Below are 27,580 nucleotides of genomic sequence, written 5' to 3'. Positions count from 1 at the left end.
ATTTGGATTTTACTACTGGCATCAGGGTTGTGTTTGACCTTGAGGGACCAGAGTGGCCTTGGCCAGGATGGCCATGGCCAGCTCAACGTCACTTGTGTCGGGGTGCCTGTGGCAGCCCAAGAGGTCTACCAGCGAAAAGGGGCTCCCGAGATCCATTTTTGGCTGTGACAGCTTCCTGCAACCCTCTGCCAGTGAAAACAGAGCTCAGAAAGGCTGCATGTTGTCCTCCCAAGTGTTGTTTTTGCTTGCAGAAGCACCATGGGCCAGTCCTTTGTTGTTTCCAGGGCAGCCATACGGTCCAGATCTAAGCACCCCATGGACTGGATCTGGCCCGCGGGCCTTGAGTTTGACACCCCATGTCTATTGTATACAGAGCTATCACATCTGGTCTGCAAAAATTCAGATAGCACTAACAGCAACAAGGAGTTAAGAGTTTTCTGTATCACTTTACCAGTCCAGATCTAGAGCCACATCCAACAAAATACTGTATGTATGAATGTCATTTAAATAATGTACATTAGATATAGTGTATTTTTCGGAGTGTAAGACGCACCTTTCCCCCCCCTAAAATGGAGTGAAAATTTAGGTGTGTCTTATACACTGAATGTAGCCTTGCCCACCCACTGACCCCCACCCTTTGGCCTCTGCCTCGCAGTAATTTACCTCCTTGCAGCAAGCAGCAAGAAGAAACAGCTTGTTTCAGCTTCAGCACAGCCTAATTAGCACAAGTTGATTGCATCGGCCTCCTGACTCTCAGCTGTTTTGCTCTCAACTTTTTGCGCAGGCCTCTGCTGCTTACTGCAAGGAAGTAAATTGCTGGGAGCAGATTTTTTTCTTGTGCTAATCAAGCTATGCTGAAAACGAAAATGAAAGTAAAGCAGGCTATTTGCTGTTTGCTGCAATGAGGTAAAATTGCTGGGAGGCAGAGGCAGATTTCTTTTTCTTGTTTTCCTCACCAAAAAAGGTAGGTGTGTCTTATAGTTGGGAGTGTCTTATACTCCGAAAAACACGGTACTTACTAAATTTATAATGATGCAATCTAAATCAAACTGCTTCTATAAATGGAATGATATGGACATATGCACTTCTACGGATATAGGCAACAAGCAATAGCAATAGCATATAGACTTATGTGCCACTTCACAGGGCTTTACAGCTCTCTCTAAGCAGTTTACAGAGTCAGCTTATTGCCCCCAACAATCTGGGTCCTGAACTAGCAATGTCGAACTTCCATATGATGTTATGCTTCCTTTGGAATAGCATGAAAAAAATTGAAGCAAGCCTTTTCACTTAATAATGTAGAGGTGTATGTTATATAAGGATCCTTCAAAAGTGAGAAAATATCAGAAAAACATATTGTGAATAATGCTGAAAACAAAGATATTGAAGAAGCAAGCAAAAGTGATATATTCAACTTGAGACTGAATGAATGTATAAAAAGTACTACATACCCACAGCCACACACCATCTCTATCTATCTATCTATCTATCTATCTATCTATCTATCTATCTATCTATCTATCTATCTATCTATCTACCGTATTTTTCAGAGTATAAGATGCACCTTTTTCCCCCCTAAAAGAGGCTGAAAATTTGGGTGCGTCTTATATTCCAAATGTAGCTTTTTTGAAGCTTTTTTTCAGCCCTAACGAGGCGCTAATGAGGCACTAGCGAGTGATCTTCCTAGCTTTGCCTGCTCCCTCTACTCTCCGCTGTGCTTTAATGCACCGCTAGCAAGTGAAGCATCTCCATCCTTTGCTCCAACTCTCAGCTGTTCTTTAGACGCTTTTTTTCAGCCCTAACTAGGCACTAGCTGAGTGAAGCGATCTCCCCCATGTTTTGCCTGCTTTTCTCATTGCTGCTTCCTCTCAGCTGTGCCTTAGAAGCTGTTTTTTATCCCCAAGCAGGGGATAAAAAAACCAGCAAACTAATGTGCTGAAGCTGACCAGACTAAGGACGCTAGCCAGATGAATACCTGGTAGGCAGATTTCCCCTCCCCCTATTTTCCTCCCCAAAAACTAAACTGCGTTTTATACTCTGGTGCATCTTATACTTCAAAAAATATGGTATCTATCTATCTATCATCATTTCTTATACATTCATTAAATCTCAAGTTGTGGAGAACATAAGCAAGTGTGGAAACATCATATCATAAACTGAATTTAATAGTTGTTATCAGTTACTTATGAAAATAATCATGCATGGCTGAATATGTCTTTGTCTTACTAACAAGTCTTGAATAATACAACATATAATAAATTATATAAAATAGCTTGTACTGACTAATGCTGCTGAACTGACTAATTCAGTAATATGTACTGAATTCTTATAAAAGATTAATGTCGATATAAACATGTCTTTTAAAAGATCAAGCTTGGCCTTTCTGTAGATGTTTCTTATACCCACCATTCAAGAAATACTTATCATATGGACCAAGTTGACTTAAGAGTTTGATACGGAAAAAAACAACAACAGGTTAAATAGGCAGTGGGGAGGTAGTCCAAAATTCATGGAGATCAGCAGCGTGAAAGTGGATGGAATCTTGATGGGCAGCTTGGGAAGAAATGCAGAGAAAGGAATAGAAAGATATAGGATAATCAGGCATTTTGCCAGCTGTGTTTTCATGCCTTCAGATATTCTGCATCAAGTATATATTTTATTGCATGAGCACCACAGAGGAAACTCCTATCTATCAGCTCCCTCTCCTGATAGTTCGTTACAAAACTGTTTTATATGCACACCTTCCCCTTGCATTCACCGTAAAGATTCCACTTCAGAAAGAGTCAAAATAGTTATACCTTTTGCTAATCAGCTTGGTTTCATTATACAGACTGTAGCTGTTAGCCAGCTCTGCATAGAATTGATTGGTCACTTCAATCAAAACATATTAATATTTAAAGCGGCACCATTCCATTCATAAACCAAGGCATAAAGTGTTTGTTTACTCTGTACTAATTATTGTAGTCAACCCAAGCAGACTCAGGGATCTACATTATTCATTAAATATCCAAAAATGAACTCAATACCGGAAATGTTCTTTGTTTGCTGGGAAGAGAGTCACAGAACGGAATTATTTTTACCCTTCTTAAAGTTTATGAAGAGATCAAGAGATAAATGGAGTGAGACCAGATCACACAAGCAAACAGAACAGATCCCTACGGAATCATGGTTTGGCAGGTTATTGGGAACATTCTCTGAAAGTTCTCAAAATATTCATAGAAACAAGAACTTCAGTTTCCGTTCAAATTACTGGATGGAAACCAGTGGTGGGTTTCAAAATTTTTTATTACTAGTTCTGTGGGTGTGGCTTGGAGGGTGTGGCATGGCTTGGTGGGTGTGGCTTGGGCATGGCAAGGGAACGATACTGCAAAATCCCCATTTCCTCCCAATCAGCTGGGATTGGGAGGCAGAGAATAGATGGGGGCGGGGCCAGTCAGAATTTTTACTACCGGTTCTCCGAACTACTCAAAATTTCCACTACCGGTTCTCCAGAACTGGTCAGAACCTGTTGAAACCCACCTCTGATGAAAACATCAGGAAGTTTCTAGCAACATACCTTTCACAATTAGTAGGGAATCACATAATTGATTGGATGACTGCATATCTGAGACATAAATCCAAATCAGACATGTTGGATTCAACATTCCCATCAATCCCAGTCAACATATTTGAAATATTCCAGTTTGGGTAAGGCTGGCTTTTGCTAATGGGTCAGTGTTAATCCTTAACCTATCACATTCCCTTCTATCACAACACACGCTCCTCCATTGCCTCACAGCAGCTTCCATTTAATTTCCACGATGTTGTAGCTTACTATAATATACAAATCTGGCATAGGTATTGCGGAAAAATACCAATACACTGGTAAATATGATAAGATCAAAGTATATTCATTTATTTATTCATATATCTTCTCTTTCCCTCCAGGAGTTTAAGTGGTGTAAATTACGGTATTTTCAACTTTTTCCCATAATAATTTTGTTATACGAGATAGTAGTGTCTGATTCAAATTTGTTTTGTAAGCTTCCCTTGGGAGGACACAATTTTAGCTTGCATTTTCTCAGTTCTTTTTTCAAGACTTTATTCACGGCATTACCCTATGGGTCTCTAGGTTACATTTGAATTCTCGATTATAGCAAAGTAGCAATTTTTGGTGCCATCGGTATTTCCCCCTTCTCATTTAATTTTTATTTATTACTAGACTTTTAAATTGTGTTTCATTATTAAATCCCTAAATACAGAACAATTAAAAACAATTTACAACTTAAAAACAATTAGAGCAATAGTGTATTTAAAAAGTCTAAATATCCTGAGCCTAAATCTGTAAACAACACAATATAATACAATAATTACAAACCAAGTCAAAAGGCAGAGAAATAGAAATGTTGAAATGTAGCTATCTGGAAAAGAAACAATCGATTAAACTCTAAAAAGTTTTGTTTCACTTCTTGTGGTCCATACTGAACCTCCTTATCATTCCAGGAAACTGCTGACATTTTCTAAAAGCAAGATACTCCTGTGATTCCAGATTGACAAATTTTGTTCACCCTTACAGAATATCAATTGAGTTGAATTTGATCTTAATATATCTGATTCCCTAAACAGGGGGGGAATAAATCACAACTCAAGCACACACAAAAATACTCTTACTCAAGTAATTGTGGAATGTATTAGGCACGGTTGACAGGAAGTAAATATGGCAGAAATATCAAGTACAGCCCCTTGTCCTCCATTCCCACACCCTGAGTGCTCACCAACTATGAAAGCTTCCTTAAGCAATTTTTATTAAGCCAAAATCAAGAATACAGGGCATAACCTCAAACTGACAGGAGGGAAGTTCAAAAGTAATGTTACTTCACAGAAAGAGTATTGGAAACTTGGAATCAACTTCCAGCAGATGTAGTGGGTGAGTCACCAGCAACTGAGTTTAAACATGCTTGGGATAAACACATGGCCATCATCGGACATAAATGTAAAAAAATAAAATAAATAAAAATAATTAAAAACAATAAATACATAAATTAAAAAGAAAACAAGAACAAAAAACTCAAAGGTCGATGGACTACTAAGGTTTTTTTTTTTTTCCTGCCATGAATTTTCTATAGCAATAGGTTTAGCACTTAGATTTATATACTGCTTCATAGTGCTTTACAGCCAGAGGTGCTATTCAGCCGGTTTTGACCGGTTCATCCGAACCGGTAGCTGAAATCATGGGTGGGCCCACCAACCCCTCTCCCTGGCTCTATGCCATCCTATTTAGGCATGTTTTTGAGGCCGGGCGCATGTGCTGAAGGTGCGCATGCAAGCAAAGTGCATGCACAGAAGGCCAGGCGCATCTGCGGAAGGCAGGCGCAAACAGGGCATGTACATATTTGAAACAAGAGTGCACATTCGGGGCGAACTGAGCGTGCACGCACACGGTGAACAAGTAGTAATATAATGTGAAACCCACCACTGTTTACAGCTCTCTCCAAGTAGTTTACAGAGTCAGCTTATTGTATTTATTTTCCCAACAGCATGTAAGGGATAGGCTCAGCAGAAATCTGAGCCTATCACTGACCACAGAAATGATCTGTGATAAATATCATTTTTCTGTGACTTAAGAATTATAGCAATCGCCCTTAGTCATATACCACTCCATAGTGCTTTACAGAACTCTCTGAGCGGTTGACAATGTCAGCATGTTGTCCCCAACAATCTGGGTCCTCATTTTACCAACCTTGGAATCAGGAGTGGGTTCTAAATTTTTTTACTACCGGTTCTGTGGGCGTGGCTTATTTTGTGGGGGTGGCTTGGAGGTCATGTGACTAGGTGGGCATGGCTAGCTGGTCAACATCATTTCTGGAAGGTCCTCGCACTTACGACCAGTCCTCGCACTTATGACCCAACTCATTTGTTTGCTTTTAACACTGATCAGCTGTAGGACGGCCCTTTGAAGCCCCACGGCAAGAGTTTAAACAGTTTTTTTCCCTCTAGTCATCAGCTGGGACTCAAGAGGCAGCAATAGATTGGGGGCGGGACCAAATAAAAGGTAAGAATAACAAGGGTGGGTGGGGGTGGGAGGGGGGGAGAACCGGTTCGGTGATGTCATATCGACACCGCTACCGGCTTGGCCGAACCGGACCAAACTGGGAGGAACCCACCACTGCTTGGAATGATGGAAGGCTGAGTCAACCTTGAGCCTGTCAGGCTCGAACTCCTGACTATGGGCAAAGTTAGCCTGCAATATTGTATTCTAACCACTGTACCACCATGGCTCGTTCTGTGTTTTCCTGGTCCTGCACATTATAACTTTATAATCTCCAACATTACCTCTATATGACTTTCATGAGGAATACATTTCTATCTGTACCATTACCTTGTATATCAATGAAGAAATCGTCCAACTTGGTGGGTCCACAAACCAAGTGAAAATATGTTCTACAATCAATGAAAATGAGAACATGGAACATCAAGATTTTCTTCCATTTATCTATTTGTCTAGTCTGTTTTGACCAATTCAATTTCAACACTTAAACATCAGCCATAATAATAGACCAAAAAAAAAAAAAAAAAAACCCAACAACCCAAAAATGGTGGTAGGTTAAGAATATTTATATCTCACATTTCAACCCTCATTTAACAATGCTGGCTGTGAATTTTACATCTGTATGCCCACTTGCAGAAGTCAGATGCCCCATAATTTGATCCTGAATGGGATTACTCAAGGAAAAAGTCCCATCAAGGGATTTTATTTATTTTTCCACATGCTTCAAAACTTTGCAAGAAAAGATATATATTTCAAAAAAAATTAGAAAATCGTTAATATGACTGCCCCACACTAATGCTTACCACTTGAACAGGGTTTTCAAGTGCTTCCCAAGTAATTATTTTGCTATAAATTCACCAATCGTCCTGAAATACAAGTCATCCTTATTATATCTCCATACTGGAATTGAAGGTAAAAAATATTGAAGCTAAAACTATGTGTTTCTTCTCAGTTCACCAAGGTGGACAGAAATTGCCAGTAGATCATTAAGCAATTTCCAGTATTCCAGCAAATGTTTCTGGCTCCTAGTTCTCTAACAGTAATAAAAATTAGATAAATCCCTACTTTACAGAAAATTCAGATGCAGTCATGGACTCTTTCCAATATGTAAGTGGTTCTCTATCTTAGAACCATTATTTGCAATGTTTTTTTTTCCTCATTTCCCTTATTTGCATTCACTATTTGTAAGCTGATCAAAGTGTTGTGTCCCGTCAGTGGCCTGTGCAGCTAGTAGCTGATTCCAACAGCGAGGAGGCTGGTGTGGTGCTGCGCCAGCAGCCTGTGCAGCTGGCACTCGAGTCAGACAATGAGGAGGCTGGAAAGATGTGGTGCCAGAGGCGGGGATTCAGCCAGGGCCTTCAGAACCTCCAGAAGCTCCCTTAAGTGAAGAGGACGAAGAGGAGGAGCCTCTTCTCGATGCACGGGCACACAGAGCTGCCAAAAGGCAGGAGTGGCTCCTCAGGAGGAGGTCTCCACGAGAGTAAGGCTTGGGGCTAATTGGCCACTTCCTTAGCCTATTCAAGGAAGGCAACTGAAGGACATCTAAGTGGAATGGAAGGCAAAAAATTCACAATCTTGAAGACTTGTCACTTCCTCACACAGCTGAGATGGACACCTGAGGCTTCCTGATTCATATTCGCCGAAATTGCATGCAAAATCTGTAAAAGGTAGTCCTTGCCTTATGATCACAATTGAGCCCAAAATTTCTGCTGCTAAGCAAGGCAGTTGTTAATTGAGTTTTGTCCCATGTTATGACCTTTTCACCACCATTGTTAAGTAAATCGCTGCAGTTGTTAAGTTGGTGACACTGTTGTTAAATGAATCTGGCTTCCCTTTTGACCGTGTGCTTGTCAGAAGATGGCAGAAGGTGATCACGTGACCCTAGGACACTGCAACTCTCGTAAATATGAAACAGTGGTCAAGCATCTGAAGTTTGATCATGTGGCCATTGGGATGCTGCAATGATTGTGAAAAGTGTGAAAAACAGTCGTAAGTCATTTTTTATCCACTGCTGTTGTAACTTTGAACAGTCACTAAATGAAGGAATAGGCTAGGCTAGGCTAGGCTAGGCTAGGCTAGGCTAGAGTAGAGTAGAGTAGAGTAGAGTAGAGTAGAGTAGAGTAGAGTAGAGTAGAGTAGAGTAGGACAGGACAGGACAGGACAGGACAGGACAGGAATAGGAATAGGAATAGGAATAGGAATAGGAATAGGAATAGGAATAGGAATAGGAATAGGATAGGGTAGGGTAGGGTAGAGTAGAGTAGAGTAGAGTAGAGTAGAGTAGAGTAGAGTAGAGTAGAGTAGAGTAGAGTAGAGTAGAGTAGAACAGGAACAGGAACAGGAACAGTGGTGAAATTCAATTTTTTTTTACTACCGGTTCTGTGGGTCTGGCTTGGTGGGCGTGGTGTGGCTTGGTGGGCATGACAGGGGAAAGATACTGCAAAATCTCCATTCCTACCCCACTCCAGGGGAAGGATACTGCAAAATCCCCATTCCCTCCCTACTCCTGGGGGGAGGATATTGCAAAATCTCCATTCCCACCCCACTCTGGGACCAGCCGGAGGTGGTATTTGCCAGTTCTCTGAACTACTTAAAATTTCCGCTACCGGTTCTCCAGAACCTGTCAGAACCTGCTGGATTTCACCCCAGAATAGAATAGAATAGAATAGAATAGAATAGAATAGAATAGAACAGAACAGAACAGAACAGAACAGAACAGAACAGAACAGAACAGAATAGAATAGAATAGAATAGAATAGAATAGAATAGAATAGAATAGAAAGGGACCAGTCCCCTGCTCAAGCAGGAAAACCTATACTATTTCAGGTAAGTGACTGTCCAGTCTCTTTTTAAAAACCTCCAGTGATGGAGCACCCACGATTTCTCATATGGCTATCTCCAGGCCAGAGGTGGGTTTCATCAGGTTCTGACCAGTTCTGGAGAACCGGTAGCAGAAATTTTGAGTAGTTCAGAGAACCAGTAGCAAAAATTCTAACTGGCTCCACCCCCATCTATTTTCTGCCTCCCATGTCCCAGCTGATCGGGAGGAAATGGGGATTTTGCAGTAATCTTCCCCTGGAGTGGGGTGGGAATGGAGATTTTACAGTATCCTCCCCCTGCCATGCCCACCAAGCCATGCCCACAGAACTGGTAGTAATTTTTTTTGAAACCCACCACTGTTCCAGGCCTTTGATTGTCTTAGTTGCTCTTCTCTGAATTTTTTCCAAGCAACATCTTCTTTGTAGTATGAGGACCCAACTTGTTTGCAGCATTCCAGATGTGGTCTTACTAGGGTTTTATAAAATGGTTCTAATACTTCACATGATCTTGATTCTATGCCTCTGTTTATACAACCCAGGATTCTGTTAACTTTTTTGGTGGCTGCTACACACTGCTGACTCATATGGTTGCAAGTCAAGGAATACCTATACTTTGTTATTGAGTCAGATGAATATATATATATTAGATTTTTTTTAAAAAAAAGAAGAAAAATGCAATGTCATTGTCACAGCTGGTATAGGATGCTTGTGCACTAATCCACTTAGAAAATAGCCAATATATCATGTTTGCTGTTTTTTTTCCCAGTGTGCAATCATTTCTCTCATGTCTCCCAAGTAAGAATTAAATCCCAACACTAAGTTATTAAAAGGGACTTTTTCCACTATTTCCCCCCCTAGATATTGGGCAGCCAGGGAGATTTCAGAGTGATGGAAAGATAGGGAGTTGAAAATAACAATGGCATTTATACCTTTGGCCATCTTCAAAAAAAATAAATTAATGCTGAATCATTCCCTTCTTTTGGAGCTGTAGAAGTTTGCCTACAGCCAAATCCAGTCTGAACTTCTTAAATTACTGACTGTCTTCAAGTGTAGTAGCAAAAGCACTTAGACTTATATACCATTTCGTAGTGCTTTTACAGCCCTTTCTAAGCAGTTTTACAAGTCAGCGTATTGCCCCCAACAATTTAGGTCCTCATTTTACCGACCTCGGAAGGATGGAAGGCTGAGGCAACTTTGAGCCTGATGAGATTTGAACTGCCAAATTGCAGGCAGCCGGCAGTCAGCAGAAGTAGCCAGCAGTCAGCAGAAGTAGCCTGCAGTACCGCACTCTAACCACTGCCCCACCATAGCTCAGTGTAGAGGATAAGTAGAGGATTTTATCCCATTTAGTGAAAATCAAGTTCCGTAGCTTTGTGTCTCTCTCTCTCTCTCCCTCTCTCTCTCTCCCTCTCTCTCTCTCTCTCTGTGTGTGTGAGAGAGAGAGGGGGGGAGAGAGAGGGAGGAAGGAAGGGAGAGAAGGAGGGAGAGGGAGAGGGAGAGAGAGAATGCATTAGTCTGTGTGTGCACGGGAATGGAAGAAGGTATCTTACGAGAAGAAACTATTCCCTCATTTTATTCATTCAATTCATTTTGCTTAGTAGTGGAATATGCTATTTAACCAGGCTTTTTAGTGTGATGTGCAATCTGGATTTTATTATTTATTTACTTCAATTTATATGCCGCTCTAATTATAGCAAACCTGATGAAGTTTTGCATGAAAACATTCATATGCAGGATGCTGCATTCAAGACTCTACTCATTACTTTCCATCTGTTCTGCTTTTAAATTTGCTCAATCTATCGCATTTCTACAGATGCTGAGTCTGTTTTTTTTCCCTTGGGGGCCTTCATTCTTTCTTTCTTTCTCTCCCCTCCCCAAAATAATATTGAATTTATACTCAGAGGTGGGATTCACATAATTTATCTACCGGTTCATCCAGCACCAAAAATGTGAGTTTGCCAGTGGTGGGTGGCTCCCGGTTCAGCCCGGTTCAGGCGAGCCGGTAGTGATGATGATGTGACATCACCGAACTGGTTCTCTTTGACTGGGGGCTGGGCCCTCCCACCACCCCCGCATTTTTCCTACCTTTATTTCTCGTTTTTTAGAGCAGCTTATAGGCATGGTAGAGTGGATTGCCGCACCTCAGCTGGGCAGAAACCTTATGCGCTTACGCAGAGTGCAAGTTCAGCGCATGTGCGAGTGAAGCAAGCATGTGCGTAGCAATCGCGCGCAAGACGTGTGCACGAAGGGAACTGGTTGGAACCCACCACTGGAGTGCATGCACCTCCGTGCATGTGCAGTCTTTCATGCACTCTTTGCTCGCTTGTGCACCATCCGCGCATGCGTCCAGCCTAAAAAACATGCCTAAATAGGACAGCATAGAGCTAGGGCAGATGGGCGAGCCCACCTGTGATTTCCACTACCGGTTCGCTGGAACCGGTTCGAACAGGCTCAATACCACCTCTGTTTTTACTTAATATTATAGTTGTACAAACTGCAACCTCAAACATGCTGACCTCTCCATGTGCCTCAATTTTGCTACATAATAATGCCGTTTTACACCGTGCCCCCAAAAAAGTGTGTAGTTTCTAAAAGGAACAACTTCTTTAAATACTGCAGTAGAAATTTTAAATATTAAAGGATATTTCCAAGAAATGCTCTGAGTCATACCACCCATACTGAGCGCTCCAAGCCCAAACCAAAACAAAAAATCTTCATTCCTTAAGAATGTTCTGAGCACAGGATAGAACACAAAGTGTTTTGATTTTAAAATCGCTGTAGCCATCAGTGAAACACAAAGGTATGCAGATACAAGAACATTGTTTTCCTTTTTCTGGCTAAGCAGTGGATTTTTCCACAAGAATGAAAAGCAAATCTTTGTGTCATTTTTTTTAAAAAAGTGCATATAACAATCACCATGGACTGAATCACCCAACATTTTGTAGTCCCGGAGTAAAAAATTGAAGGGAAAAAATAATAAGGATATAATAAATAATACTAGAATATGATATACTGGTATACTAGATTCTGTAACCATTAGGTTCCTGTAATACATATATGCCTTTGTATTTGTATCACATATATTATGCCTGTAACAAACATATTCTGTTATTAGGCCTCTGTAATGTATCTGGTATTTGTCAAACATATGTCCCTGCCATTTGACCTGAACCCATATCAATCTTCTCCCTGGTTTTTTTTTTCCTTGTGCCATTTAAGAGCATGGTACGTATCTTCAAGGGATAATTTACACCTCAGTCCTAATTTATGTTTGATCTGGATAAACTCCTGGGTCTTCCAGAGCCAGGGGCCAAAGTGGCCAATTGAGTAAACAAAGAAATGCTCAAGAATGCTCAAGATGACTAATTGGGAAGTTCCTATTTCCCCTTGCAGGGCAACAAGGAATACACAAACCTAAATTAGGAGGCCAGAATTGAGTACAAAGCTGACGTCTCCGAGGGTATAAAAGGACGCCATACCTTCCCCAAGGTGTGGCTATCTCCTCGCATGCATTGTATCTGTATGTTCTGGATATAGTTCCACCCAGTATTTTGTTTTTGGTCATAAATAAAATCTGTTGTTTTTTTTTTTGCAAGCCTCGTCTTGAGTCTCTCTCTTTGGCATTCTGGTGACTCAAGTGTATTTTGGGACCTTACAAAATAATAGGAGTACAAGTTGTTTCAAATTGATAGAATATAAAAATACTTCAAGTTCTCATCTGTCTGACTCTTGACATTTTGGTCCTGCTTTGTTTCAAGTTTGGAGCAATATGTATATATATATTTCTTACTACTTGCCAATCTAATGCATATACAGTATACTTAGATGCTCTCTGTTGTTGGAAGAAAAAACCAGTCCGGTACCAATTCGGGTGAAAGATGCTGGAAATAAAATGAAGGTTGGCTTCAGGAAAGAAGGTCTCTGTTTATTTAGTAGCCAGAAACTTCAGTGACAGCAACATGTTTCTGGGGTGGCTGACAAAATGGGGTTGAGAGTAGGTGGGTTATCATACAACCTTTGGGGCTTTGTGATTGAGATGCCTGTTCCTGTGTAAAAATGTGTCCTTTAGTATTTTAATGGATGTTGCCAGATTCCTGTGGGGGTCATGTAGAGGTCATGGCTGGCTCTACAGGCCAAAGGGGAAAGGAGCCTGGATAGCTCAACAGACAGAGCACTATAATTTAACACCAGCTGTCTGCAATTAAAGTAAGATCGAATCTCGCCAGGCTCAAGGTTGACTCAGCCTTCCATCCTTTCTAAGGTAGGTAAATTGAGGACCCAGTTTGTGGGCGCAATAAGCTGACTTTGTATAAATATACAAAAGTATGAAGGCTATTGCTTAATGCCTTGTAAGCCGCCCTGAGTCTTTGGAGAAGGGCGGCATATAAATCAAATTAAAAAAAAAATGCAAATCCTAGATGTTTGTCTGAGCTAATCTTGTCAGCTTTGGCTTACCTAATTGTGCTACTTATTTGGAATCTCTTTGCTTACTGGCCCAGTCTTTCTGAATGGATGCAAAATCTCCATTCCTAAAGATCAGCATCTGCTTGAGGCTGTTTTCCTATGGCAGGAAGACTGGGGCTGCTTTCGGCCTTTGTTAAGATTTTTCTCCATTTCTGGTAATGATGTGAGACAACTTTGATATTTCAGGAAGGAATCAGGTAGGAAAAGGCTGATGAACTTTTTGAGCTGTATCTGAATCTCAACCTGACATTTACAAGGCTTATGGCAACTTTTTTTTTTTTTTACAGCAGCTGAGGATCACAAGGAGTATGGTAATAATAATCGGTGATAGTATAACCAGGTCTTTTAGATTTCTTGTATAAATTTTCTTTCAAAGCTCAAATGGGGTTGTGTTTTAATACACACATTAGTTAACCATTTTTTTAAAGGCAGAAAATTGCACGGACACTTTTTCCCTTTTTTTAACCGTTTAATCCTTTTTGTTGTGGGTGGAGTCAGGGCAACTGAATGGAGCTGAGTGTTTACTGTCTGGATGCCCTTCCTGATGCCTACATGGAGTTTGCAGCAGATACAGGTAGACCTCGACTTACAACAGTTCATTTAGTGACTGTTCAATGTTAGAACGGCACTGAATGGGTAATGGGTGTAATGGGTGCGTTGGGGTAAAATAAAAGGTTTCAGCAGGAAACATCCCCTTCTCCTCCACAAATATTTACTGAATACTTCAGCGTATCCTACTGCTATTATGTCTTTCCACAAGAGCCTGGTACCTAATTGTAAAACTGAACGGGAAAAGTTTCGGTCAGCAGAACCAGGAAGCAGAGGGAGAAATAAGCTGCTTGCTTTATTTTATGTATTTATCTTGCACGTTTGTGAAAAAAAATCAAAACGAAAGGAAACAGTTACTGCAGATGGATACTTATGAAGTTATCATGGATGTGATTATCTGAAATAGTATAGGTCAGTGATAGCTAACCTTTTCTGGACCAAGTGCCCAAAGTGCGCACGCAAATGCGCGTGCATGCCCGAATCCCCCAAATTCAATGTGCATGCCCCCTGTGCATGCCCCCACACCCCACGCATGTGTGCATCCCCGCATGCACCCCGCCCCCGCACATGCACGTGAGGCTCCCTGCATGGACTCTGCCCCCGCATGCATGTGCGTGCCCCCCCTGTGCATGCTCCACCCTCCATGTATGCGCTGCAGAGACCCAAAGACCAGCTGGCTGGTGAGAGGCACGTGTGCATGTACAGTGTAGCTAAACTGGGGCTATGACTCGCATGCCCACAGAGAGGGTGCTGCGTGCCACCTCTGGCACCCGTGCCATAGGTTTGCCATCACGGGTAGAAGTTCCCCTGCTTGAGCAGGGAGCTGGGCTGGAAGACCTCCAAGGTCCCTTCCAGCTCCTGTTCTGTTCCATTCCATTCTATTGTGTTCCGTTCCATTCCGTTCCGTTCCATTCCATTCCATTCCTGCAGTTCACCTGCTTGTGAGCATACCCAGAAGCTCCAACTGAAGGACATAAACAAGTCTATCAAGGGATCAGAATCAAACTTGACTCAGAGGGACATTTCACTTCTTTTTCTTCACTTGATTCCAAAATTCTGTCTTGTAACTCTTACATTTTTATATTACCTGATGTTATGATTACAGGTAGTCCTAGACTTATGACAATTGAGCCCAGAATTTTGGCTTCTAAGTCATTGTTAAGGAGGACACCCACATCACTGACTGACCACACCCCCAGCTCTCCCTGTTGCAGTTGTTAAATAACTATGGAGGTTGTTAAGTGACTGCACAGGGGTACCTTTGAGATGGGAAAAGGCTTGGGATGCCCAGCACCCACCAGCCCATGGAAACCTGCCATAGGTCAGGTTGTGAGTTGCCACAAGAGACCTGGTCCTTCTCTCTTCCCCCTCATACCCAGAAGGTCTCAGCCTACTAGGCCTACATGGACACACAAACCTCCCAGCCCATGATGTGTGTGGGGAAGTTACAGTGTTCCTGTGGTTGCCAAGTACTTGGATTTGGACCACATGACCAAATAAGGGTGTTGCAGCAGTTGGAACTTCAGGCAGAGGTTGTAAATCTCTTCATTCAATGGCATCATAAATTCTGAAAAGTCACTGAAGGAACAGTTGTAAGTTGAAGACAAACTGCACATTATGTAGTTCTGTATTTTTACAAAAAGAGCAGAATCTACTATTGTTGTTCCCATATTTATGTTGTCTACACAGTGATTTATAAATGGGCATTCTGATTGGCTGGGTGTGTGTTCTGTTTGGGTGGGGGCTTGGTTGTGCTCGGGTTAGTCTGAGTTGCAGGGGGATTTGAGCTGGTGAGCTGCGTTGCTGTTGTTTGGCTTCGCGTTCGTGGTCATGCCACATCTTCATGGTGGGTGTCAATTTGCTTCATGTACCCACCCAAACAGAACACACCCCCATCCAATCAGAGCACAGCCAACCCCCCATCCAATCAGAGCACAGCCAAGCGCCCAACCAATCAGAACACACCTCCACCCAATCAGCCAAGCTCCCACCCAATCAGTTCACACCCCCACTGACAGTTATAAGGAAGAAACAGCTGAGATCACACATTGCTCCTAGAAGCAGGAAGCCGAAAACACCAGCCTGAAGATGATGAATGAGACTTTGTCGAAACGTCGCCAAGACACTTCCATTTTTACGCGGGAGAAAATCCGAATAACCAAAGACCTACATACAAACACCCACGAAAACCTCAGAAAACACACACACACACACACACACACACACACACACACACACTCATCCACTCACTCATTACGAAATAAAGCCTACAAACTTGAAATTTGGCACGTGTGTTCCTCTTGGCTTCTAGGTGCTTGCTAAGAAAGGATTGTCTGTAGACCAGACACTCAAAACAGTGCTCACCACTTGGAGTTTTGTATGTGAGATGCAACATGTTGACAAGACTTTTTCTGCAGTGAAATTGTGTAATCCATTATATATATGTGTGTCTGTGCACTTCTGATATCACCGCATGATTAAGTGGCAAAGACCACTATTTTTCTTCCTAAATCACCAATTTTATCCTGCAGAAGGAGAGCGATGGCTAAAATTCTCCAGAATGCGTAACACCAATATTCTTACTGGCTATACACAACCAAGTATAATTCAAGTATATATTGCTCAACAAAGTGTAACTCAGCTAAGTTGAATGAACCTGCAGGGAATTTGCTCATTGTATTTAGTTTCCAGCTACATAAAACAGCAGAAATTGGTTCATTTCTTTGCTTTGATTCCTATGGATTGCTGATTGGGAGAAATATATGTTAATGATCTGTTTGGCTTTGTTTATTTACTTTGCTCTGTTGTATTCGTACCCAAGCTGTGGGTAGAGCTGTCAGGGGGATTAACAAAAGTAAAATAAAAACACATTAAGTGCATAACTTGAAACAGATTTAAAATATTGCACAAAGCAAAAAATATAAAAGGCAATACCCACCCACTAAATTATACAGTGAAGGCCTGCATGAATGAACACAAGTTTGCCAGTTAGAAAACAGAAACAAGTAGCTGAGCTGATCTCTTTCAGATTTGAATTTCCAAAAGTCTGGAACGGCCAGCTAAGAAAGTTCTACCATGGAGACGCTTCACAGCTGCTGGATACAAGTTGGTAAATGTTCAGCCTGGGGGAAAAAAATTTCCAAACTCAAGAAGATATTATAGCTAATGGTTTGGAAGCATCTCACATTGGTGCAACTCCAGGTTTCCATTTCAAGAAATTTTAGACTGGCAGGACATCCTGATAAACAAACAGATTTCTCCAATTTGGGAGTGAAATGTCATTCATGGAACATGAAGAGCCAAGGGACTTTGTCTAACGCTCTAAAGTACAATGCTAGCACTTTAGCTTAAAAGATTTGTGAACCGATGCCTGGAAGTGCTGTTTAAATAAGAAGTTCCTTGTCATAAGCCAGATTCACTGCCCAACTAAGGAGGAATCATACCATTTATTTCAATAAAATTGATCTTGAGTGATAAAAGCACCAATTCTTTGCTATATGGAATAAGATCTCTTCTGTTAGCTAAGAATGTCCTAGTACAGGTAGTCCTTGCCATGACCATTTATTTAATAATTGTTCAAAGTTATGACAGCTTTGGCAAAAAAGTCACTTATGACTCATTCTAAAAGTTACAAGTCGGGCTACCCCATGGTACCTCGATCACAGTTTGAGACCTTGGCAACCAGCTCGCATTTATGACACTTGCCATGCCTTACGGTCATGCAATCCTAATTTGTGACTTCCCAGTTGCCTTCCAACAAGAAAAGTCAACCGGGAAAGCCAGATTTGCTTAATGACTGTGTGTTTCACTTAGTGACTATGTGATTTGCTTCACGATCACAATAAAAATGGTCATAAAATTGAGTCTGGTCTTGTGATGACTCGCTTAATAACCACATCGCTTGGTGACCAAAATTCTGATCCCAACTGGTTGTAAATTGAGGACTACCTGTAATTACTAATCAATCGCACTTGCATACCACAGCGTTGTGCGAGAAAGGTGGTTCACTTCTTTGTAAGAAAAGAGGGAGGAAGATGAGCAGTTAAGAAATTTGATACATAAATACGCTTGTCGGGAAAAGATACACCAGATTGATTACTAAATCAGTTACTAAAGGACTGAAGCAGAGGTGGTATTCAGCAGGTTCTGATCAGTTCTGGAGAACCGGTAATGGAAATTTTGAGTAGTTTGGAGAACCGGTAAATATCAACTCTGACTAGCCTGCCCCCATCTATTCTCTGCCTCCCGAGTCCCAGCTGATCAGGAGGAAATGGGGATTTTACAGTAGCCTTCCCCTGCCACGCCCACCAAGCCACACCCACAGAACCGGTAGTAAAAAAATTTGAATGCCACCACTGGACAGAAGCATAATCATGTTCAAATTCCTTTTAATACAAGGAAGGAAAGTAGGCACTGACATATAACAAGGTTATATGCAAAAATAATCCAGGCTTGTTAGTAAAACCCAGGCATGTCAGTGAAGACTTGCTGACATTCATAAACAAAGCAATCATAGTCTAGGCCTGTAAGTAAAAACTTTATCATATTACTTATATATCAATAAATAAAGACTTGCCTTTGTAAACAAAGCAGTCTTGCAATTGTACTGGAGATCTTCCAAAATCCCTAGGTATAGACTATAAGTAGAAAGCATTAATAATGCATTCATTTTGGTGCATATATTTGCAACATCCCCGTAGATCTAAAGTTCACCCATGTAACTAGATCACAGAGGCAGAGAGGCATGCAGGGATCATTGTGAATTTCTTAGGACTGTTGTCTGAGTCAAAGGTCAAGAAGGTGAAACCTTCCCATTCTCAGACAAAGGGTAAATGGACTGTAATGTGGTGGAACCACATGTGCTTTGCCTGAAGCAGATATAAGGGTCAAGTTCCGAAAAATCAATGAAAAGATAAAGATAGAAGACAATAAAGGAACATATCTTCTTGAGATTCTGGAAAGTTTTTTCCCAGTCAGAATAGGCAACAGTTTCTAGCAGTGGTGGGATTCAGCCGGTTCGGGCCGGTTTGGGTGAACCAGTTGTTAAATTGCTGGCTGGCCCTACACCGCCCCTTGCAGGAGTCCCCATGTGCCCTGTTTGGCTCCCAGGTAAGTGCAGGGAGGCCTACTAGATCCAAAATGGGGCATGGGGGTGTGGCACGGCACCCCGCAGGCCATTTTTGCTCCCGGGAGGCTGCAGGGAGGCTTACTAGGCCCAAAATAGGGCACGGGGGGGGGCAGCATCCCCCGTGGCCCGTTTTCGCTCCCACAGGGGTGCAGGAGGTCAAGTGTTTTCTGTCACACCCCCTGGCCACGCCCACTATGGCCACTTCCACCCAGCCAGTCATTAAGGCAGAGAACCGGTTGTTAAATTATTTGAATCCCATCACTGGTTTCTAGGGACTCAGTCTGAATTTTCCATAATCTTATTAAAGCAATTTCCATCCTTCTCTCCAAAATCTTGTCCATCCTGGATTTTAAATTAAGGGCTCAGGCACTTCTTCTTTACTTCTCTGAAGATCAGAACAAGAGTATAGCTGACTCCCAAACATCAGAGGCCTTGGGGAAGGTGATTCTTCAGGACCTTAGTGTCACATAACACATATTAAATATTTTGGAAACTTTACACCCCAGGTCTCCTGTCTCTGAATTAATCTATGATTAGTAATCAGGCTGGGCAGAGAGCTATAGCAGATAGATCTTTACTGAATCATGTACAAGTAGTCCATACCTTACAACGACAATTGGGGCCAGCATTTCTGTTGCTAAACAAAGTGGTCCTTAAGGGGATTTACAACCTTATTGAACCCTTGTTAAGTGAATCACATCAGCTGTTAAGTAAATCAGACAGTTGTTAAGTGAATCCAGATTCCTCCCACTGATTTTCCTTGTCAGAAACTGGCTAGGGGCATTGCAACCATCATAAATATAGTATGCCAGTTGCCCCAATTTTGACCACGTGACCTAGATGCATCTCTTTTGCTGCAACAGTCGTAAGTGTGTCGTAAGTTTGAAAAAGTGGCTTACAAATTGGCATTGTAAGAGGCTCATGGCACAGGGGCTTAATGATACTGGATTTGTTGGCCAGAGATAGTCAACCCTCTGGCAGTTAGAGCCCATGACACCATGTGGGAGACTGACCTCCTGTCATTTACCTTCAGGTCCTGCCACTCAGCAGTTTGAAAGCATCTAAAAATGCAAGTAGATAAACAGGTACCACCCAGTGGGGAAGGCTAGCAGCATTCCATGTGTGGTGGTCCACCAGCAGCCTGTGGAGCTGGCAGTGGAGTCGGACAGTGAGGAGGCTGGGGAGGAACATGGGCCAATCCTGCAGTCTGGGGAAGGCTCAGATGAGGGCTCTGTGTCGGAGGCAGAGATGGGGCCAGGGTCATCTGGGAGTTATGTGCGGACTCCGGAGCCTCCAGAGTCAGATATCAGAGGCAGAAGAACAGGAGGAGCCTGTTCCTAGTGTGCGCATGCACAGAGCTGTCAGAAGGCAAGAACAGTTAAAATTAAAGGGACGACTCAGGAGTAAGGCCTGGAGATGATTGGCCCCTCCCATAAGGCTTAAAAGAGGAGCAAAGGCATGTGGGCCCTTTGCATGAAAGCAACATTGTTAATTCTGTTCCCAGTCGGCATCTCTGTTTGATTCTGGAATCTGTGTGGCTTTGCCAAGTAGATCTTTGGCAAAGTGTCAAGGGAGATAAAGGTTAGTGATTATCCTGAAGGTCTTCTCCCGAAGGACTTTTTGCAACTAATTGGGACTCAGCTGCGAATGAACATAATTCACAACTGTTGCAATAAAAGAGGTTTTTGGGACTGTGTTTCGTGTGTTTTAATGACTCAGGAAGTCTAGGTCATAACATCATGCGGAAGAAGGAGCCGGGGCTGCATCTGTCTGGAGGCGAAGTGAAGTCAGTACAAGAAAGCCACAGATGATCTGATATCAGTGGTGGGTTCCTCCCGATTCCACCCAGTTCCACCAAGCCGATAGCGATGACGATATGACATCACCAAACCGGTTCTGCCCCATTTTCAAATTCAGATGAAAAAGCTCCAAACCTTTAACTCAATCTGCATTCAGCAGGAAACCATTTTTTTGTTCCCAATGACTGTTAGAATGGCACACATGAAGGATCTAAGCAAACAAATAATTAGGGAATTGTTCTACTGCCCATCTAACCAGCACCCCTCCAATTTTACATATCAAAGCTATCGTAAGAAATTAGGCATTCATTTTCCAAAAATAAATATAAAATAAATAATCTGTGTCCCTAGGTAGGCATATATTACTGATTATTTTATCTATTTCCAGTATGGTACATAATTTCCCCATTTTCTGAGCTGCACTTCTACACAATGAAATCAATGTTGGAGTGGGGAAAAAGATAACTCAAGATTATTATAAAAAAACCAGAATCAATTCAATTGATATACTTGTAATCTTAGTTGTGGGATGGGAAAATAAAAATAAAGGGCAAGCTAAATGCTCAACAGGGAGGAAATTCAAGAATAGAAAGGGGAGAAAGTGCAATAATATCAAAGTTTCATTAAAAACCAATAAACAGAAAAACAAACTTCCTTTTGTTTTGTTTAGCCTTATAGTAAGTTCTTCTTTTCATCCTGTTCCCTCTTACATTCCAACAATTGAAATATTGTTGTTTTGCACGCTATGGATATTGAGTCATTTGTCCATCTTAGCAAATTGTCTCGATAGCACTGGGAAGTTTGTAAAGGCAATATACTGTATAAATATTTTAAATAAATAAATGCAAGGTCAGGATCAAGAGTAAATGATTCCTATTGTCTAACATGGAGGTGATTCTTTTCTTCCTGCTTTTGCAACTGCCTTGATAACTTTGCTTATTCTAACTTCCAACTCCTTTCCATTCAACTCAGTGGAGATTTACACCTCTGTTAAGATTTCATACCCAGTCTTGTGCTCAGTTCAGCAGATTACAGTCAGGGGCGACGAACAGCTGCAAGAGATTCAGAACGAAATTGCAAAAGATGTTTCAAAGTGCTTTTTTCAAAAGGCAACTGGACTGTTGTTTTTTTTCCTGAAGAAGAAAAAGATGTTTTGCTTCTCATCCAAGAAGCTTCATTGGTTCTGACAGGATGGGGGACGGTTGGAAGGATCGTATTTCTTTGCAGTCATCTGGTCATTAGCAGTCTCCCTGAGAGCTCTTCAGGCCACTTGGCGGTTTATTAGTGTCCTCAGGATCACCTGTATCAGAGTGCAAATGAGGTTGGAATTTTCTTGGAACTGCTGAAAGGAAAAATAACAACAATCCAGTTGCCTTTTGAAAAAGCATCTTTGAGACAACCATGACCTGGATGACTGAGAATCTCCACAGACATTGCAAAATACGTTCAAAACAAGATTTCAAGGAGGCATTAGGTAGAAACTGGGGGGGGGTGCTTAGCTTTGAGGAAAGGTTATAATATCATTATTTTATTATATTATAAGAGCCTTGGTGGCGCAGCAGACTAAAGCACTGTTAAGTAACACCAGCTGCCTGCAATTACTGCAAGTTCAAATCTCACCAGGCTCAAGGTTGACTCAGCCTTCCATCCTTTCGAGGTAGGTAAAATGAGGACTCAGTTTGTGGGGGCAATAAGCTGACTTTGTATAAGAAAGAACACCGCTTAGTGGGGGGCAAAAGCCCTACTAAGCAGGTATATACAAAAGTATGAAGGCTATTGCTTAATGCATTGTAAGCCGTCCTGAGTCTCCGGAGAAGGGCGGCATATAAATCGAACCAATAAATAAATAAATAAATTATTTGCCCATTCTTCTGTAGGTTGTATATGCCAGTTTGTCTCATGAATGACTTATTGTTGTCTGAGTTTTATGGATATATTTCACAACTATGCTGAAGAAGACAAGGATGAAAGTACTGATAGATGCCATAGAATAGGGGTAAAAAAAAAAGCATTGTGTTTGATTTTTGCAGCCTAAATGGAGGATAAATGGGCAGTGCTAAAATATTTAGAAAGCTAGCATAATATTTTTTTTAAATGCATTGGGCATCCTATTGATCTGGAAACTAGGTTGCTCAATGATACCTCTTAAGTAAACTAAACGAGATGCATCTCTTTTGCCAAGCTTTCCATTGTTAAACAAAGCTTACGTTGGTTTAAATTTATGTCTCTGAATATTTAATTTTTTTTGCATTCTACACATTATGGATTTTCACTTCCCCTGAGCACGTGGTAGAGAAAAGTGAGATATAAATCAAGCTAATAAACAAATAAAGCTCAGCAGTGCGATGAATATTGAGACTTATTGGCACATGGCTGAAACTTCTCTGACAATTGAATTTTTCTTTTCAAAGCAGAAAATCGGAAGAGATGTTCTCGTTGGGCAATGGGCACCCTACCTTGGGAGATACACATTTTGCAAAGATTTATTGGCCATATAGGGATCATGGAAATGGAGTGGTGCAGTGGCCTAGAGGTGGAGCTCTTGCCTCACAATCAGGAGGCTGTGAGTTCGATCCTAGGTAGAGGCCGATATTTCTCCCTCTGGGTACACTGACACTATATCTGCTGAACAAAACTCCACATTGGCAACAGGAAGGGCATCCGGCCATTAAAACACTCTGCTAGCTCCATTTAGTTGCCCAGACTCCACCCCACAAGGGATTTTGGAGTTCCTAAAAGAAGATAATGATAGGGATCATGTAAATAGTTGTAGGCAATATGCCACCAAGAGTTTCAATTTATTCTCCCCTTCATTAAGCCTTTCAAAAAAACAAAAAGATTGCCCTCTGAGCTTGGTTGTTTTCTTCCAGACATTTCATTACCATACTAGGTAACATCCTCAGTGCTAGTAAAGGAATGAGGTATGCTCTTAATTTTGCCCTGTCAGCTTTGGTGGGGGTAGTCTTAGAGGTTTTTTGATTGGCCTGTTTACTCTTAGCTTGTCTGGTAGTTCCTTGATTGGGCTATTGTTTACTTCTTCATTATTGATTAGACTGACTTCTTTCATCATTTAAATAATGTTTTTCCTGGTTTCAAGAGTGGGGGGAAACATTCCCTTGAGTTAAATTTTGCTTGCAGGAGTATTATTATATGCTTGTATTTATTTTCCCAACAGCGTGTAAGGGAGTAGGCTCAGCAGAAATCCACATATGGTTTGTGACAGAAATCATTTCTTCGTGACTTAAAAGTTATAGCAATAGCACTTAGACTTATATACCATTTCGCAGTGCTTTTACAGCCCTCTCTAAGTGGTTTACAGAGGCAGCCTATTGCCCCCAACAATCAGGGTCCTCATTTTACTGACCTAGGAAGGATGGAAGGCTGAGTCAACCTTGAGCCTGGTGAGAGTCGAACTGCTGAACTGCTGGCAGCCGGCAGAAGTAGCCTGCAATACTGCATTCTAACCACTGCGCCACCACAGCTCATAGTAATAGCACTTAGACTTATTTACCACCCCATAGTGCTTTACAGTGTTCTGTCCCCCTTCCCCACACAGGCAAACACACAACCAGGCATGCCTGCCAAGTTTTTATTAAGCAATCAGACTAGAATTACAGATAAGAGATAATCTTACTTTGCAGATAAGAGTTTTGGCAGTAAACTGCGTAATGCCTGCCAAGTCAGTTTTCACTCACAGTAAGCAAGAGAGAGTTTATCCTCAGTCGGGTCCAATAGCAAAAAGTAATCCACAAAGCAAGAGTTAGCCAAGGTCCAATCCAAATATGTACAAGCCAGATTCCAGGTAACGCAATGTGACTCTCAGGTTTTTAACTTTGACCGTCACAAAGCCTGAAGAGCAATCACACCCACTTTTATTCCTTGTGGGGTGTGGCTCAGTGACTCAGCTCAATCTCTGGCCCTCCCACGCCTCTTTCGTTGCTGTGCACGCTTCTCCCTCCCATGCTGCCTGGGATCAAGCCAGGATTCATCATCCTCACTCCCTATCAATTGTTGTTCCGATATGCTTTTCTCCTGGCATATTCCAGACTGTTCCTCTTGGCCTTCGGATGAAACCTGAGGCATTGCCAGAGAGGAGGGTCCTGGAGAGGGAGGCCTTGTCAGTTCCTCCCCATCACCTTCTGAATTCTCTTCCTCTGTTAGGACAGGCTCGGGAGTCGGGGTCACAACATACAATGAGTGGGTTACAGTATCAACATATTGCCCCCAGCAATCTGGCTCCTCGTTTTACTGATCTCAGAAGGCCGAATCAAACTCCTGGCTGTGGGTGAAGTTAGCTTGCAATATTGCATTCTAACCACAGCGCCACTAGGGCTCCTATGCTACTATTATCAAGAACCATCTATAGCCAAGTTCCTCTTGGAACACTAGTTTTCTGTGTTCTCCAATGCAGTGCAACTAAACACAAAATAATAACTTCTCCAACATAGCCATTTGGAATTACCAAGCTACAGAACTGCTTTCAAACTGCCTAAGGTCCTCCAGTGGAAATCCTCACCATTTGCCTTTCCACTGCAGATTAGATCATCAAAGTGTTCATTTACACTTTCCAAACAGGATTTGGTCTCTTTTCAGAGAGTTCTCTAAAATCTAAAAGGCTACCTATAGAATACATATCGGTAGATACGTATATCGATACAGTACATGCATGGGTGAGTAGGACGACCTCAACTGATTTAACCTTCTACCACCTGAATTTTCACTACAAAAAGAAAGAAAGAAAGAAAGGAAAAGTGTTCTCCTGTTAATGAATAATATGGGTTCCAGTTGCTATCAGCTGTTTTTTTAAAAACATCAAAGCATTTCCGAACAGGATTTGGTCTCTTTCCAGAAGTTGAGCCTTGTTGAAACCAAATCTTTGGCGCGAGGCACGTTGCATCTGTTCAGAGTTTGTGTTCCAGATAAATTCAGTGCCCAGCTGTAGTTTGAGAACAGGAAATAACACTCTACTTGTTCAACAGTGTATATTGAGTCCAAGAGCTCAAAGAACAATTTTACCTGTTTAAATATCTGTATATGACAAGAGCTGGATTGGAATATTCCATTCTTTCCCCTTTAGGTAGCCAACTATTTCATACTACCAGTTTTTGCACTGTCAGTGAGCATGTTTTCTCCCTCCCTCTCCCTCTCAAATGCTACCAAATGGGAGGGCTCTTGGGTTAGATTAGTTTATTACAGCTTCTGATATAGATTGTGGCCTTCTGAACAAGCTTTTTGCTTTCCAGTGAATACAATTACAGTAGTGGCCAAAATTGTGGAATCCTTTTGAGAAAAGTATATTTTCTAAAACTAGCTAATAACACCACTTTTTGGGGGGAGTAGTACCATAAAATTGTATATCAATGGAAAGATCATTTAATCAAGAATGTAATGCAATAAATTTATGAAGGATTTGCTATTAGAATAGCAGGTACAGTATAAAGAAGAAAAGTGAAACACGTAGAAAAAAACAAGATATACAAAAATTATTACCATAGAAAAAATGAGATATACAAAAATTATGTAACCATGTCAGTTAATACTTTGTTGGGTAACTTTTAGCATGAATTCCCATGGAGTGAACCAAGTCTTTTAGTTCTGCAGCGGTTCTAATGTGAAACCAAGATTGAATGACTGCTTCTATTAACTGGGTTTTATTGCTGGGTTGCTTCTGATTAACAAGTTTCTTTAGTCAGCTCCATAGATCATAATCATAAGTTTATTTGTCAAGCATATATAAGATAACAGGTAAAAGTATAAACATAATTTGAATACATGAAAAGAGTAAGTAAAAAGGAATATTAGGACAGGGATGGTAGGCATGCTGGTGCACTTATGCACACCCCTTACAGACCTCTTAGGAATGGGGTGAGGTCAACAGTAGCCAGTTTAAGGTTAAAGTTTTGGGGGTTTGGGGAAGAAACTACAGAGTCAGGTAGTGCATTCCAGGCATTGACCACTCTGTTACTGAAGTCATATTTTCTACAATCAAGTTTGGAACGGTTTACCTTGAGTTTGTATCTATTATTTGCGTGTGTATTGTTGTGGTTGAAGCTGAAGTAGTCATTGACAGGAAGGACATTGTGGCAGATAATTTTATGTACTATGCTTAGGTCAGACTGAAGTCAGCGTAGTTCTAAGTTGTCTAAGCCCAAAATTTGGAGTCTGGTGGCATAAGGTATTTTATTGCGGTTAGAGGAATGGAGGACTCTTCTCATAAAATATCTCTGGACTCTCTCGATTGTATTTATGTCTGATATGCAGTGTGGGTTCCAGACAGATGAACTGTATTCAGGAATTGATCTAGCAAATGTTTTGTATGCTATTGGTCTAGCAAATATTTTGAATTTTCAATTGGGTTAAGGTCTGGGCTGTTCTCAGGCCATTCCAGCAGTGGAATATGATCATCTTGAAACTCCAAAAAAAGAGTGGTTTTATCAGCCATCAAACCTCAAAAATACACTTTTCCCAAAAGGTTTCCACAATTTTGGCCACTACTGTAGGTTGAACATGCTATTAGAAAAGACGTTTAATGTAATCTGAGGACAGCTTGACTTTATATTCTTGTTCTAGTTCATCACTGATCTAGCGTGGGAAGAAATGACCCTTCGACCCAGGAGACTAAAATGATGTGGAAAGAAACTTTAAGACAGCTGTATTCTTTTGGCCCCAATTAAAAAAAAATAAAAAAAATGAAGCAGCCTTCTTTTGTTGTGCTGATTTTTTTAAACTGCAGGTGGATTCTGTGAAACATTCATAAATTGTCCATCTGCTCATTTTCTCATTGCTAAGGCAT

At 41.4% G+C, this 27,580-nt stretch overlaps 1 protein-coding gene across 7 annotated transcripts in view; it reads right to left on the bottom strand.

Moving 5' to 3' along the window:
• Nucleotides 1–27,580, bottom strand: part of CNTN5 (contactin 5) — an 827,378-nt gene that overhangs the window by 775,357 nt on the left and 24,441 nt on the right. The gene's annotated exons all lie outside the window — the stretch shown is intronic.

This window comes from Pantherophis guttatus, chromosome 5 (assembly GCF_059756535.1).
Source record: "Pantherophis guttatus breed Tessera chromosome 5, ASM5975653v1, whole genome shotgun sequence".
Classification (NCBI taxonomy): domain Eukaryota; kingdom Metazoa; phylum Chordata; class Lepidosauria; order Squamata; family Colubridae; genus Pantherophis; species Pantherophis guttatus.
The sequence above is the reverse complement of the archived record's forward strand: the minus strand, read 5'-3'. Positions and strand labels throughout refer to the sequence as shown.